An 18055-nucleotide genomic window follows, 5' to 3' on the forward strand; every position below is an offset into this window, starting at 1 on the left:
AGTTCAGGAGGCAAGATCGGCCCTTCACAAACCCAAACTGGGTGGGGTCCAGTGTTTGAAGGTTGCCAATGTCTTTGTTTATAAGTTCCATGATAATACGCTCCATGGCCTTGCAGATAAGGCTTGTCAGACTGATGGAACGGTAGTTTCCGGGATCCAAGGTGGATCCCCCTTTGTGGAGTGAGATAACTGTAGCTGTGCGCCACTCAGTGGGCACGAAACCTGAGGTGAGGCTATGATTAAACATGACACTTAGGTGAGGTGCCAGTTCATATTGTAGTTCATGTAGTACACAGCCCGGGATGTCATCTGGTCCCATAGATGCTGTATTCTTAGCTTTGGAGAGTGCGTTTTTTACCTGTGTGGCCGTTATTACTGGAATTTGGCAATCTTCTGGTATTGAGATGGGCCATTTAAGGGGTGACCAACAATCAATTATAAATAAGCCCATAAGGAACAGTGCATAAAACTAAGAACTTAACATCTTGCACGTAACCAAATAAGACTATTAAATGCACTGTTAGAGGTACAGAAGTAAGCTATTAGTTTTCTGTACAATCATTTATTTTGCCTTACACATTGTCAGGTACACTCATTTCATTTATTCATTTGATAAGTGACTGAACTGTGAATTAATTCTTCTGTAAGATCAAAAGTCAGTCACAGGTTTTGATACACAACTGTTGACCTTGTTTTTCAGTTAAATAGTTATTGCTAAATTAGGGTCTATATTATATTATCGCACGCTTAGAAAAGCAAATGATTAATAATCAACCCCATGTAAGGGAAAGCTTGCAATGTTGAAACCTCAGAACAGCGTTTTTTTCCAAGGACAAAACTAATCGCTGTTCCGAAATTAAAAAAAAAAAAAAAAAAAAAAAAAAAAACTTTAAAACTCTACATAAAGCCCTCCACACCTCTGACGTGGGGGGGGGCTGTGCCCCCTACTTAAATATACCAACTTCGAGATCGCACTACAGTGCCAAAAATGGCAAAGTAAAGAAAGCAGCCAAGCAAATTCTTTCCCAGGGAAAGAATTCGCTGAAAAGCCGCTTCGCTATTTTGCCTTTTCGCTCTTTTCAGTTTGATCAAGACACATTAGACAAACTGCGTCAGCGATCTGGTAATAGGAACCCCTAAATTAGTATGCACTACATCTGAAGTCATAGCTGGCATACAGAGTAGCAGCTTGTGGAAAAGAATATTTGTGCCCCCTACTACCTTGGTTTGCAAGCACAGAGGTGTTCCTCAGACACGGAAATGATAGATGATAAAGTCTGGCTGCCTGAACATTGTGAAGTATGGCCCAAGCTGCAACTGAATAACAGTAAGGAGTAGTGTGCAATTAGCCTTAGCTTCTCACTAAATTACTGACCACTGGGCAGTAAGGAATATTGTGCAATTAGCCTTAGCGTCTCACTAAATTACTGACCACTGGGCAGTAAGGAGCATTGTGCAATTAGCCTTATTGTCTCAGTATATTACTCACCTCTGGTCCAGACAGGCTGTTTTCCAACTGCAGCTTTTCTTTGTAGACATGGAAAGCCTGGTTTTGTGGAACTGGAAACTGAGACAGATGCAGTTCGGCTCCCAAATGGAGCTTAATGTGCCTCAGGTTGCAGACACGACGTGGACTTTCGAAAGGATATAAAGTCTAAAGTTCAAATATCTGTCATTATTTAATGACCACAACCTTTGATAATATACCAGAAAAAAATTATGGGGAGGGACATTCTGTGAAACTTGGGGCATTTAACAGGTACTACATTATGTTTGCCCTGGAGAGCTATTCATCAAAGTGAAGTATTCTGTGCATGACAAGGCATAACTGCTGTTACACACTGCCATTCAATACAAACATCAAAATAAGTGGGTGGTTTAAGCATGTAGACTCTGTATATAACCCGGTTCTTTTTAATGCACCTTTACCTTCCTTCTACTGTAGTACAGTTTTTTTCACTTTGTTTCTCACTCTGAACCCTGCTCAAACAGGCCTCTTCCTTCCAAGCTTGTTAGCCTGTCATTCCTGATTATAGTCATCCATTAGGCTTAAATCCTGTATCTGAGTAATATCAAGTAGAGGTTACTTCTGTAGGAATGTAGGCCACACAGCAAGGATATAGTCAGACCCAGGAGTACCAAGGGGCTTTCTGAATCCCACACTGGTTGCATACACTAAAGGTTGAACAGTTTATTATTTATTTATTTTATTTATGTATATTTGTTGACTGGGAGTGTCCGACTGGACATAGGTCCATTTTCAGCGTAGGCCCGGGGAGAAAGGCTCCACAGTTAAAATAAACAGACAGTAGTTACACTGGATTACATAGCGATTAACAATTTACATAGCAATTACTTACAACATATTTACAGATGAAGAACATAGTACATCAGTAGACAACTAGAATCTTTATCTGTGAAGTACATAACAGACATTAACAAATGTTAAAATAAGAAGTTCCTGCCGTATAAGTACTAGGCTTATGAGCATTTGAGCTTGCTATAATCAAGATAGTTAGTGGAGTGGAAAGAAAGGTAGTGGTTGGATGGGGTGGGTGATATTAGAGTGGGAGTTGCAAGGGCATAGCCAGCATGTTTTTAGGTGCGCTTTTAGTAAAGTTTATGTTAGCTATTCTTTACTTAGAAGCCACACTTTTAATAGTTCAAAGTACCATAAGCTCCAGCTTGTAGACAGTCTAATTCTACTTTTCAAGCAGTGATTGCAGACATGAGGGGCCTTTTTCTACAAGAAGCTAGCTAACCTTGAAACAACCATACATAAAGTTCAGTCAGTGTGTGTAATCTTTGATGCTGCTATAGCTTATAATCTTACCACTGTGAAACATAAGCCATTTTACATGACTAAAATTGAGGCTTAACCAAATGACAATCACATACAGATCATCGTACTCCATTAACTGCCCATCATTATATAAGATACCACTCAGGTACATGCAGTGTAGGGCAGTTTGCTCCATGGATGCCTCCTTAGTGCTGGTCAGAACATCTACTAAAACAGATTGTGATTCAATCGGTTGTCTGCAGAGCAAAATATCTGAATAAACTCCCTCAGCATGTAGGTGAACTTGCTGCCCCGCAATGTTTCAGATGGACTATTATATCACACATGGTATTGTAATAGATTCATTTGACTAAACTAAATGTTCATAAATTTCACAATGCTTTTCTAGTCTATGTAGCTTTCCTTACATTGGTCTTCAACGGCATATCTTCTCAACTTTTTCCAGTTTTCTCCCTCAATCTCCTTTCTCATCTATTATCCTCTAATTTCTTACACTGGCCCTGTCCTTTATTTGCTCACTTCATCTTATTTTAACCCATCCCTACTCTTAGATTAGCAGTTTCTACAATTCATTAAATCTACCATCCCACCTCTCCTGCCCTCTTGCCTTGCTTTTGTGTCATAATTCCTGCAGTGATATCAGATCCCTGTCATCAATGTTATCAGTGATAGATTAATCATGTCTGTCTAAAGATAATTACCCATAATGTACATGGACAGTACTGAAGCTTGCAGCCACTATAACTTGACTGGGAACATTGCAAGATGTGCACATTGCTGTACTGGATACAAGATAAGTGCAGTGAACTTGTATGCACTGTATCTAGTCTCTTGGGTGTGTGCTCTTCTAAAATATACCACAGAGCATACCACAGTGCCATGATGGGGTCAAATTAAAATAAAGACACCACCAACATCATGAGGTGACTGCCAACAGATCACACTTAAGAAAAGATAGGCAGTAGTGCCATAGAGGGAGACCTACTGACACTTTTATTAAAGTCTAGCAATGGTATTGGCTTAACTGAGTTAGTGAGTATTAAGACTAGAAGGGAAGAGAAAAAAAAAAAAAACACTGCAAAAAATGATGAAGTTCATTCCACCAGGGCCATTTCATTTTGCACAACTGTCAGCATGGTCACCATGGAAGCACAGGTTTGTATGCTAGAGAACCACAGACAAATTAAACAAAGAAGACCATAAGATGCAGGTAAACTGTTTCCATTATGCTATGGACAGAGATGTGATATCTGTTGTTAGCATTTTCGCATTTGTTGAGAGGCAATCAGTTACTTATTATACAAATCTATAAAAATAAAGCTAAATAAACATGTTCTGCCTAAATAAAACGTAATACATGAAAGGTTATGCTTCTATGAATGTGTTCAAAAAGGGAGCAAGTCTGTATAAACATTTAAGAGATGTTTGTATGAAAGGGTAGAATGTTATGAATTTGCTGGCACTAAATGAAGAAATAAGGGAGAGAACAGTCACTGGTACTGCAGACACTGTGATGTTCTGCAAAAAGGTGCAGCTTCAGCCAAATTTAAATATTAGAGAAAGCCAAAGAAATTGCTCAGCATTCTGAAAGAAAAAAACAGCAGTGTAATAATATGATATTTGTGAGAGACAAAGGTGAAACAGGCACATATATGCAGTAAGCAAAGTAAAAAGCACTGCAAGGCCAGTGTAACCATATGAGTGAAAAATAAGTATAAAAAATAATGACTGTAAGCAAGAGAACTGTACTAGATGCAAGTTTATGCACAATGAGTCAGATCTAGGTTTGGTGTGAAAAAGAATATGCCAAAAGTGTACAAAAATGAGTCAGTTTTCTGTGGCATGCATAACTAAAATGGTTAAGGAAGTGACAACTGAAGCTAAAAGTGAGAAGTGCAAAGGGGTATGCAGCCAGACCCATATAAAGAATATCATGTCAGCCTTCCAAATCGTGGCACTCTTGAAAGTTTTGTGATAAATACTGTGGCAGCTATAACTTCAGTGTCACACGGTACATTTCGAAGCATCTCAAAATGTCTGAAATTTGTCAGAGCAGAAAAGGAATTATGTAGCCCAGACATGAAGTTCAGATATCAGGAGAACTTTCTAGCCATGACTGAGTGGAAAAGATGCAAGTATTAGTTTTGGATGTGTGGGTTACTGGGTACTTCTGTGAACAATCTGCCAAGTAAAGCCACTGCATGCAAGCTGTATTTAATTGTTATAACAGATTAAGTACTGATGTGTTCAGTGATGTTGAACTCTTTAAATGTGAGCTAAAAACACTAATTTGAAACATGCTGCAGTTCTTTATGTCATCAATGTGCAATAGAGTAATATTTCCCATCATCCCTCAAGGCAGAAGCTGAAGTGCATTGAATGCAGTCCCTGGGGGTAATTGAAGAGGTGACAAAAATCTACGGACATCATCTTCCACTGGTGCCAGTGGTGACATAAAATGGGAAAGTGAGAATTTCATTTGATTTGAAATAGTTAAATGATGGAGTCAAAAGGGAGATGTACACTTTGTCTACCTCTGAAGACTTCACACCCAAGCTAACTGGGGCAGAAATGTTCTTCACATTAGTTGTGTCAAATGACTTTTAGCAAATACCCTTTGACCCAGTCATTACAAAACTACCCTTGTCTGTAACTCCAGTGGCAACATTTTGTTTTACAATGTTATCTCACAGAAAAATCTCAGCACTTAAAATATTTCCTCATCGGAATAAGTACATTCCTCAAAGACTGTGAGGTCACATTAGTAGGGATAGACGACATATTGCTGTTGAGCTGTAATAAAGATTATTATCATATAAACACCTCACTTTCTAAATAAGACTGTCTTGATGAAAAGAAGCTACAGACGCTGCTTCAAACCAAGTGCAGTTAGCACTCAAATTAAATAAAGAGTGCTGTTAAGGCTAGACTGTGATTCAGTATTTCAATACTGTGTCTGTAGAAATGGTATTAGACACAATCTAAGTAAAGTAAAGGCTGTAAGTGAATGCAGGTAACATCAGAGAATGTTAACACGTTCTTGACCCAGTAAACTGTCTGGGCTAAGTTGTACCAGAACTCACTCTGGTGGTTTATCCTCTAGGAGAACTGTTAAAAACATGTATGATGGATGTGGGGCAATGCCCATGAACAGACTTTTCAAAAAGGTGAAGTCTGTGTCATTGCCTACATCGCTAATTGCCTTTTATTTATTTGAAGTTGTTTATCAGCTTACAGCTCTGATCTCAATGGGCCAATTTCAGTCTGAACTTTATGATATCATGATATCAGTAAACTGACAGTGGTCATTTCAGATGCCAAGAATTATTTTGTTGGAGCAACATTATTGCAATAAATTGATGGAAAGATGAAACCTATGGCTTTCTGTTCCAGAACACTAACAGAGACAGAGAGATCATCTCAAATTGCAAAGGAAAGCTTATCAGCTGTGTGTGTATCTGAGCATTTTTCATGTTACCTTCTTGGCATGGACAGTTTCCAGCTGCAGACAATAAACCGTTAGTACCAGTCATCAGTTTTGTACGACTAAGACAAAGTTCCTTAAACATGTCAGCAGCTATTGATGAGACACTGATGATTCAATGTCAAAGCAGTTTGTTCCAGGGAAATGACTAATAGTACCCGATATCCTGCCGAAGAATCCAGTAACTGTAACAGCGCAGACAATCAAGAAGGTATAATTGCATTTGTACTGATAATAATGCCTAACAGACCAATGACTTTGTACAAGATGGACATCCCCAGATATGCAAACCTTCAGACTATAATCAGTTATATTTATGTAGGATAATTTGATGGACACAGAAAATTCATTCATTATACTTTGCCATAAGAGCTCATTTGTCAGAGCATGATTTTTTTTTTTTTTTTTTTTTTTTTTACTAAGACTATTGTTGTTTTCACTCTGCAAAGAGGAGAAGCCATAAAACAAATCCATCAAGGGCAGCAAGGGTTGACCAAGTACAGAGAAAGAAACAACATAACTATATGATGAGCAAATATTAATGATGACATAATCAAGCTTGCACCCAAGTGTCAGTTCTGTATTTTTATTATGCATTGTAAATACTTTTTTGATTACCATATTTAAAATTTTACATCCTGTGCAATCCTCATACATGGTGCATTTGCTATTTGACTCAGATTGCTAATACCACCATTTTATATTTATATGGTTATAACATACAAATAAACTAGCCTTATATCAATCGTTGCTTATACTTAACTTTCAATAACATGCCATTTTTTTAAACAAGAAACATCTTAAATTATCACTTATGACATAGGCAATCATATATTTACATTTATATAAATGAAAACAAACCATATTGACATAACTTTAGTTGCAAACATTTTACATCACAAACCATATTGACATCATTTTAGTTGCAAACATTTTACATCACTTATAATCTACCCAGTCATTGTCAGCTCATTTAAGTCCAGCCTTCTTTCAAACCTCATTCCTCCCCTTTATGTATTGTTCCCACAATTCCCATTTCTTCCAATGTAATTTGCAATAATAACATGCCATTCTTAAGCATGTGAATCCAAATGTCTCAATTTTTTCCACCTCAGTATTCATTACAGAATCCCATACACTGCCCATTTTTATTTCTGTAATGATTTCAATTGTAAAATCTGCTATTGGAGTTTAACAAAATTACTATCCATCCTCCACATATCTTCCTTGAACTCTAGCATTATGCCAGTAGATGCAGGCTGAGACGAGTTCAGAGTTCAATAATACAAAAGTCTGCCCAGCTTCCTCCCACTCTATTACATTATCTATAATCATCTGCTCTCAAAATCTTGGATCAATGTTCTTTCTTTTCCGACTCCTCATTGCATTTTCTTCTGCATCTTTCTTATTACTATATATATAATATAACCTAATAGCATTATTCTATTTTCTAAGTTCTAATATCTTTTTACATCAAACTTGCTTAATAATTTTATGCATACAAGGTTGTGCATGACACTGTTTCTATTTGTTTCACAGATATGACAAATGCCCATGTATGAGCCTGTTCTTACCATGTCAAGATTATATTTCTCACATGCTTCCATATGGGCATGTACTCTGTGTTTACAGTATATTCATCTCAATCATATGTCCTTATGCCTCCTTTTTTTGTCAAAGAGAAACTCTTTCATTGCCTTTTTTTCATATTGTTTCAGATCTGATCTTTCAGTTGATACATATAAGCCTGACATACATACAGAACCAGTGAGGGCCAGAAACATCTTAATCATTTCTATCTTATTGTCAATATTCATTAATAATTTTGAAAATCTTATCTTACTTAAAATCTTTTGAGCACTTTCTTCATACATTTCTTTAAATGCTTGTTCGACATACTGTTTAAATCAAATTCCCAAGTATTTCATCTTCTTGTCAGGACCAAAAAAGAGGGGAAGGTCTGCTCCTGGTTATGTGTTAGTAATTTTCTCCATTATGTCCCTGGCTAATGGCTCCACGTAGAAAAGAAAAATGGTGCAAGTGGGCACCCCAACCAAGTTCCTCATATAAGGATAAATGCTTTTACCTCACCCCTATACTTCATCCTAGCTTGAGCTCCTCTACAGATATTAAATATTAATGTTGTTCATGTCTGTGGTAGCCCAAATACGTTCATAGGTGAATACTAGGCTAACTGCCCTGAAGGATCATTTTAACCCCTAGCCTGTAACTTGAGGTCAGAATCAAATGCTATACCCTGTATCTATACAGCAAAGACCATAATCATTGTGCCAAACCCACCACAGATATTTCAGCTTAAAAAGATAACACTGTAGATCAACATCTTTCTTGTTTTAATCAAACATTCCCTAATAAGTAAAATGTATTGTCCACACAACGTAGGATACTTGTTGTAACCCATGTGGTTAATGTAAATATTGCAGCTATGTTGGTAGAACAAAGCTTTTACTTCTGTTAACAATACAAGAACATATATATTCATCAAACGTGTTACAGAATGGGTAATATACATGGCTGTCTGCTCTTGTAGCACCTTTTATGTAGGTCAAACCTCATGTCCATGGATCAAAGATTAACAATACATTTAACTGATCTAAAATGTAAATGGGGCAGAAGTGTTTTGTATATGCAAACTTTAACCTATCCAACTACTATGTTTACATTTATTTGATTTGACAGGATTTACCAAAACAGACTGGATTCAGATTGTCTACATGATTTTTTTTAAATTATAAAGAAAAATTGAGAATCATTAATTTAGGTGGTATATATCACCAAGGATTATATGGAGGCTTATAAGATTATATTATGACCATTTGGGATTTCCAGTTTTTGATTTGGATCTACTTTAGAACTTCAGTATTAATTTATTTCTGATTTTCTTTCTTACAGAATGATAACTTATGAAGGTTTTTGTTTATTTGTTTTTTGGGTTACATTGTTGGTTACTGGGAAGCATGTGAAGTTGCAACCATATTTAAACAAGTGTTGCTTTAAAAAATTAGACTGCACCGATGATGCTTATTAGCAAAATCAGTCTAATTTAGTGTGATTTATCAAACTGACAATTAAACTTGGAAGTCTTATTGAGATGTTTTCATCTAAAAAAGGTGTATGCACAAGCACTGAAGCCCAATAAACTCTTCTTAACTGGAACAAATACGCCTCAGTTGAAAACCAAAGTTCTTTTATTACTCAAAAAGCTTTGAAGATGCACGAACAGACAATAAAAATCAAGACACAGATAAATCCAAACGGAAAACAAAGTAAATCCAAAGTAAATCAAGCGCTTTCACCCGTTACCATGACGGGCTTTTTCAAGATGAACCACCAAGGAAACCTTATATAGTATCACTAGCCTCCTTAAATTAAGAAGGGCAAAGTTATAATTCCAATTATAATGAATTTTTAGGAATCTTAGTAAATAAGCACAGCACATTTAGCAGAGTACTGATACAAACAACATTCTAATTTGACAAAACAACTTGCAATTACTATGGTACGTTGTTTTTCATGATAACAAACATTTAGGTCACTTTCTAGGTGAATACCACCTAATTACAATGAAGTAGTGTACTCCTATTTTTGGTGGCTAACCGGTTGAGTCACCTTATTGTGCAAGATTATTATTTTCAAATGATATCCTTGCAAAATTGGACATTGTATGCCTTCACTATCTATAGCATTAAATATTTTTATATTTTAACACATTTTTATAAGTATTTATAATTAATAAATAATATTACTTAATTAATGTCCATAAAATTATTACATTACTTGTAATTTAATTAATCTAATTGTGCATTTTTTATTTATTTAATAATTTAATAATTTATAATACATATGAATTACAAAAGTACTAATTCACCTTAAAAAAACAATGTACATTTAAATAATAAGAAATAATTTATACATTGTTTATGTAGTGGTTAACCATCATTACGAATCCCTTAGGTGTTTCACAATTAATATTGGTTTTTTACCTCTATATAGCGTTTCTTTACAAAATGCAGAAAATATTCCGCAATTAGGGGGATTAGGTAATGTAAAACAATAGGCATTTAATGTTGCTTTTTCATGCTTCGTTATTCCACTATTCGGATTCTTTTACTACTAAGAATAATTGTATATATGCATTTATTAATTTCAAATAGATTCATTATTTTACAATATTTATTTTACGATATTTATTATAACACTATTTATTTATTTAATTGACATCAATTTTAATACTTAGATTTTAAATAATAAGAACTAGTTTTGTAAGCACATAACTTTAGTACAAGTAGGGTTATGAACAGCTATCAATTAATCCGTAGTCCTGCAAAAGCACTAGAATGTACTTCTGTTAAGAAATCAGCAACAAAGGCAACATTTACAGTACTTTTTATCAGATTAATTAAGACTAGCAGAGTAGAAAGTATTGTATATAGCATGTCGTTATTTTTTAGCGTTAGGTATTTGTACGAAGTAAATATTTAGAAATCATGGCAACCACGAGCTATGTAAATAGCTAAAGAACCTAGATAGGTATTCATTTCAACCTTAAGAATTTTTAAATGCAGTTTTTATTTGGTACACTGTTTAGATTTTTGCTATATAACACCAATGATTGAAAAAGAAAAGTTTTTTATGCGTCCTTCAGTGTTCTTTCTGTCAAAACAGGTTTACTGCACGTATTAATTTTGAATACTGAAAATGCGATGTTGCTTTAAATAACTTAAACAAAAAGCAATGTCTTGCATTTTGAATTGGTATAATCTAATTTGGTACGTTATCTTAATTGAACAATTGATTTTAAAGCCTGCATATAAGCACACAAGGTTTCCTTGGTGGTTCATCTTGAAAAAGCCCGTCATGGTAACGGGTGAAAGCGCTTGATTTACTTTGTTTTCCGTTTGGATTTATCTGTGTCTTGATTTTTATTGTCTGTTCGTGCATCTTCAAAGCTTTTTGAGTAATAAAAGAACTTTGGTTTTCAACTGAGGCGTATTTGTTCCAGTTAAGAAGAGTTTATTGGGCTTCAGTGCTTGTGCATACATCTTCCTTGCTTGGTGGATCTAAAAAAGGTGTCACAATTGATCTAAAACACATTTCATTGGAAACATAAATAACTGAATCACATCTGATACAAGGTTAGTGCTGCTCAGGATTTGCACCTTGCTAATGCCGACTGTTTTACTGTGTCTCTAGAAGTTAATGTTTGGGACCAATAGTGAGTCATTGTTTGCATTTTCTATTTTACCATAGTTGTGTGACTGTGGAATTAGTATATTTAAGTAAAAGGGTTTGTAGGTATGGGGGGTTGCCTCTGCAAAGAAAAAAGAAAGTTTTAGAGAAGTATTTGCTGAATATGAAGTTTTAAATGTAATGTGATTTGACTATGTGTGTTTCAGATTAAATATGTATTAGATTAATTTTTTTAGATATTTTGTGATCAGATGAAAAGTAGTGTATGTGTGTGTGTGTGTGTGTGTGTGTGTGTGTGTGTGTGTGTGTGTGTGTGTGTGTGTGTGTGAAAATCTATATATTTTTTTCATACATATACATGCTCACACCTATCTATAAACAATCATATATCTATAAGCACGCACATATGCAGTTATCTATATATAGATATGCAACCAGAATCATATATTTGCATAGATATACACACGCATGTGGATATATCTATGCAGAGCTATACAAAGACTTACACACATGCAGACACACACACACACACACACACACACACACACACACACACACACACACACACACACACACACGCAATGAACCTATACTTAGATATGCAAATATACATACATAAATACACAAGTACAACCACATGTGCATATATCTATACATATTTAATAACACACACACATATACCTGTACATAGAAATATAAACATACAAGGCATATGTCTATATATAGATGTACAAACACACACACACACATATTGCTACATAGACTCACACACAACCAACACAAATATACATGTATCTTTACATAGATACAAACTAACACACCCATGCATATATAGGTTCATGGCAATCCCTTGATATACAATTACAAAAGTAGCCAAAAATTTCTACTTAAAAGTTACTTCATACTTCAAAGAGGACCAAACAAGATATGATTCTCCAGCTACTGAGGTTTGCTTTGAAGGTGTCAAGGGGGCTACTCTGCTTGACATGTAGTATACATTTGTTCAAGAAGTGAGAAATGCATTAGGATATGAATGTACCATGCCAGTGTGGCTTATTTATCTGCTGATGAAGGTTTAGTTCCTTTAACTGGATATTTGAGGTACCATTTGTTCTGCAAAGGAATAGGAGGTTAAAGGGGGCTGGGTCTTTTGTGGCCCAAAAGGCTAGACCACAGGTCTCCATAGAAGAGTCTGTAAGAGACTGAGCACAAAGACAGGGTTGTAAGTCTGTTTCATCACCTGCAGTATATATCTATACGGGTCTATATGACTACATCGACATTTCATAAAAACGACACTCACTAGTCCGACATGAATTCATCAACCACTTATATCATCGAAACTTCAAATATGCGACGTTTACATGTCCAACAATGGCATACAATGCCTAACCAGTAAATAAAAACGCTGTTACTGAAGTACGTATTCAAAGCAAATGCACAGGTAGTGAGCAAATAGCAAGACAGTGTAGAACTGAAATACTCGCGTTACTAACAGCGATATGTGCTCTGCACCGAAGAAAGATGGCGAACGCATACCAGACTAGTCCTGGGGAAATAGGATGTATGTACCATACTGTAGAGTCACAAAAGAGGAAGCCCATGTTGGTCATTGACAGCTATCTATGTTATCTAGAGCAAACAAGGGATAGTAGATGCTATTGGGCTTGCAAATACAAAACGACAGAAAATTGTAAGGGTAGGGCTGTTACTGTCTATCTCCATGATGGTGATAAATTGCAGAAATCTGTAGCTCATTCTCATGCTGCAGATATAGGGGAACTGGAACGCTATGTTGTATGTAGCGACCTCAAATGTAGAGCTACCATGGGTAGAGACACACCATCACTGATAGTGGACGATGCATTAGCCTCCACCTCTTTATCTGCTGTTGACAGTCTACCTCATAGAGCAGCACTCCTACAGCAGGTGAATCGCGTTAGACACGTCAAATGCGGTCTCAGTAAGAAGTTGCAACTTACACTAGATAATATCGATTTCAACAAGTTTAAGTTAAAAACTGGCACATTTCTAAGCAAGGTTATGACAGACAAGGTCACTGATACCACAGTAGTAGTATTTACTACTGTGGATAATTTACGTGATCTCAGTCAATCTACCATATGGCTTATGGATGGGACGTACTTTTCAAAAGGTGTTACTATAAGGCAATTATACACTGTGCATGGTATGCTTAAACATGCTGGAAATATGAAAACTGCTCCACTAATCTATGCATTCATGTCAAAGAAGTCTCTAAAAGCATATAACTATTTGTGGAGTAGTATTTTCTTTTTACTCACATCAAATGGTTTAGACATGCAGGTTAAATTTGTGTTATCTGACTTTGAAATAGCTGCATTGAAGAGCATTAGGATAAATTTCAACGATGTCCATTCCAAGGGTTGTTTGTTCCACTTTGGACAGAACATCTGGCGTAAAATTCAATCATTGGGTTTAGCTTCTCTATACAACAACTCACAGGAACTTCAATTAGCTGTAAAGTCATTGGTTGCATTAGTGTTTTTACCTGAGGATAAGGTAAAAGGAACATTCGAAGAGCTGAAAAGTATTTTTCCAACAGAAGGGAAAGATGTGTTACAATACTTTGCAGATTGGTATGTATATGGAAAGAGGTGCAAGTTTAATTCCAGGTTCACGTCTTCTATGAGGTTTCCGCCTCTGTTTCCCATTACATTCTGGAATGTCTCTGAGCTAAATGAATTGTGCCTGCCTCGTACTCAAAATAAAGTTGAGGTGTGGCATCGTAGACTAAAATGCATGCTAGGTGATAAAGGCACTGATTTGAGATATTTACTGCACATTTTAAGTCGTGAACAAGATCGGGTAGATGAATTGAGAGTACGCATGTGTACGGGGTTCCCACCGTCTCCAAAAAGCAGGAAACTACTTCTACGTCAGCAAAGGTTTGATACACTGATTTCTAACATGGGAAACTACTCAAATGTGGAATTTGTGCAGTGTATCGTGAGGTTACTTAAAATGTAAATAGCAGCAGTTCTACAATTGATGTTTGCATTGTATCGCAAGGCACTTTCAAGTGCTGATTTTGCATTTTGGATTTATTTGTTCTTATCATCGGATTTCTTTGTACGGTCACTTTTGTCTTTGCATTATATCACGGATCGACAATATGCAGAAAGGGTACTATATACTAGAATGTTGTTTTGGTTTTGATTTAGTGTTGTCGGGCAAGTAAATGTCGGTTATTTGACATTTCGCTATTATGAGTTGTCGGTTATTTCGAGTCGCACAAGTGGCTGTCGATGATTTGACATGTCGATGTAGTCATATAGACCCATATATATATATATATATATATATATATATATATATATATATATATATATATATATACACAAGTACTCTCAGAGATTAAAATATTCAGTAAAAGGCAAGCCACAATGAAAAGTATAAATATATTTAATAAAAAATAAGAAAAGAACATGAAAATACTAAATAGCTATTTACAGTAAACACCATAGTTTCAGAGGAAATATTAAAGTAACAGAGATGAAGAGGTTCACACAGATACAGAAAAACAGTACTTAACTAATCTTACTATATTTTCCTGACTGAACTAAAGAATTATTATTCCCCTGGTTACTTACTAAAGCAAGGCAAGATGAAGTAGGTGAGGGGTCCTTCCTTGTCAGGTTCCAAAGACAGAGTGCAATGAGACTTCTTTTCTATTTCCCATCCACTCATCAAGATTTCTCTTGAAGAGAGCCAGTGAGGTGTTCTGCTTGACATGTATCGGAAGTCTATTCCATAACATGGGCAGTCTCTGGGTTATGAACCTGTCCCTTCAGCACATTCTGTTGATTATGGTAATGAGGTTGAGGTCTCTGGCATGTGTGGTGTGGAGGGATTGAGATTTCTTTAGATGTAGCATTTCTAACAGAGCTGGGTCAGGCATGGCTTTGTAAGTCAAGCAGAGATCACCTCTAAGTAAGCAATATGAGGCAGAGAATAGTTGGAGTTTTTTGAGTCTGTCCATACAGGGCAAGTGTTTAAGGCCTACGATCCTCTTTATGAGGTACTTTTGCGGCCTCTCCAGTTGTTGCAGGTGTTTAGTGAGGTACATGCCAAATAGGGCATTGTACTCAATGATTGGCCTAATGAGGGAAGAGTAGAGGGAGACAATGACCTCTTTCTTCCTGGATGCAAAACCCTTAATAATGAGATGTGCCACATAGAAGGACTTTCTAACCACAGTGGCAATGTGGTGGTCAAAAGAGAGGTTGCTGTCAACCTGTGTTCCCAGATCTCTTATAACGCCTCCAATGCCCTACTTCTCCTGGCATAGCTGGCAATACCGCACATCATCACACCTTTATTTTCAGTTGCCTCTAAATGTTTTACTTTGGACTGCATTGCTATCTTTAAAGCAAGATAATATTATTTTAGAAGAATTTACTCTATTATGCCCTTTTATGTGGCAAATTAGAGCTCAATTTGCAATTATATTCTGCATGGGCTTGTAAATAAACTTGAAAATGTTGAGAAGGAAGTATAACAGCTGTGAGTATGCGAAAGGAGTTTCAACCACATGCAGCCTAGTCAATGTACTTATAAACCTACCACCATTATTGGATGCAAGACCATTTGTGATGTACCGTGCTTAGCAAGAAAATAATTTTAACAGTGTTTTCAACTATATGCAAGCTTATTCATTGTATTTACAACCTACCAACTTTATTAGCTGCAAAAAAATCAGTGTTTTGATACCAGTAAGATAAGACACCAGATGGCTTATTGGTTAAGGTCTTCACCTCCCATCCACAAGGTACAAGGTTCAATCCTAACCTCCAACCAATGCCTGTTTGGAGTATGCATGTTCTCCTTGTGTCTCTGTGGGGTTTCTCCCATGTCCAAAAAACATGCTGTGTGTTTTCATCTCAAACTCACCAATGGATGGAGCTGTGGGCAGCAGCACAGACTCTACGTGGTGCCCTATAGGAGGAAGAGTTGTACAGACTAACTGCTTTGGGCATCTACTTTAGTGCTCAGTATCCTCAAGATAGGAGAACATGGATCACAGACTGCATGCCGTGGCAGGACTAGCCACCTGACAGTTAAAATATGGCTCTAGGTGATTCAGTCATGTTGACTAATGTCACCCAAAATGGGCATGGGTAGTTACTGGTGATAAGTGGGGTGAGAACCCAGCCTACACTGACCCATGCCAGGGACCCGTGCTAATGGTAGGAGGTGCGTATGTGCCACTATTGATCAGTGTGTGCCCACCATAAAACCCAACAGCCCTGGTTCAATAAGCTACTGCCTGGCCGGTGTCGAGTTGCCCAGCCTGGGTTACCTGGGATAGGTCTGTTGAGCGAAAGCCGGACTTAAAACCAACCAACCTGCCAAACATGAACTGAGAATTGCTACGCTTAATGTAGGTTCACTGGCAGGATGCAGCTTGGAAGTGGATGACATGATGATACGGAGGAGGCTTGATATCCTATGTATCCAGGAGAGGAGATGGAAGGGCAGTCCAGCAAAGCCACTGGGCTTGGGATCCAGAGTCTACTACTCAGGTGGAGAGCAGGCTAGAAATGGTGTAGGAATTGTGGTAAGAGAGAGGCTTCAGAAGGCAGTAAAAGATATCATCAGAATTAATGACAGAATCATGGCAGCCAGACTCCAGTGTAATGATAGGGCAGTATTCATAATCTCAGCCTATGCCCCACAGCAGGGTTGTGATAGTGAGGAAAAGAGTGCATTCAGACAGCAGTTGCAGGACCTACTAGATAAAGCAGGACAACATGAATTGGTGTTGATAATGGGTGACTTAAATGCACATATCGGGACAGACAGAACAGGATATGAGAACTGCCTGGGTCCACATAGATGGAGCAACAGGAATAACAAAGGAGAAGCCATTCTAGACTTCTGTATGGCAAATGGCTTGATATTAGCCAACACATGGTTCAGAAGGAGAGACACTCATGAGATCACATACAAGAGTAGTCAACATGCAACTCAAGCAGACTTCCTCCTAGTAACTAAAAGGCACTGGGGCAGAATCCACGATTGCAAAGTCATCTTCAGTGAAACAGTCGGCCCACATCATAAACCACTAGTTGCCACAATCAGCTGCAAGCAGTGGTCAGAGAAGGCTCTAAGGTCAACAGAGACCAGGCTGAAGACCTAGAAGTTGTCTGGAGAGAAAGTACAACAGTTCAAGGAATTACTTAGGCCTCTAGCACCCCAAGCCGAGGAGAAAATAGGTGGAGTTGAAGAAGAATGGCAGCGCCTAAAAACAGAATTTGTTAGGACTACAAAAAAGATATGTGGCCGAGCCAAGTATGGAAATAAGGTACATAAGGAAAGCTGGTGGTGGAATGGAGAAGTCCAGGAAGTCATCAAAAGAAAAAAGGGAGTGCAGGAAGAAGTGGGAGACAGAAAAGACTGACCAGGCTAGGAAGGACTACTAGTTGGCTAACAAAGAAGCTAAGAAAGAAGTTTCAATAGCAAAGAATAGGCCACCTTATGGAAAGTGACTCAGTAAGGGGCACAAAGAAACTATA

Source organism: Protopterus annectens, chromosome 14.part0, assembly GCF_019279795.1.
Source record: "Protopterus annectens isolate FY-2018-M chromosome 14.part0, PAN1.0, whole genome shotgun sequence".
In the NCBI taxonomy this organism is placed as follows: Eukaryota; Metazoa; Chordata; order Ceratodontiformes; family Protopteridae; genus Protopterus; species Protopterus annectens.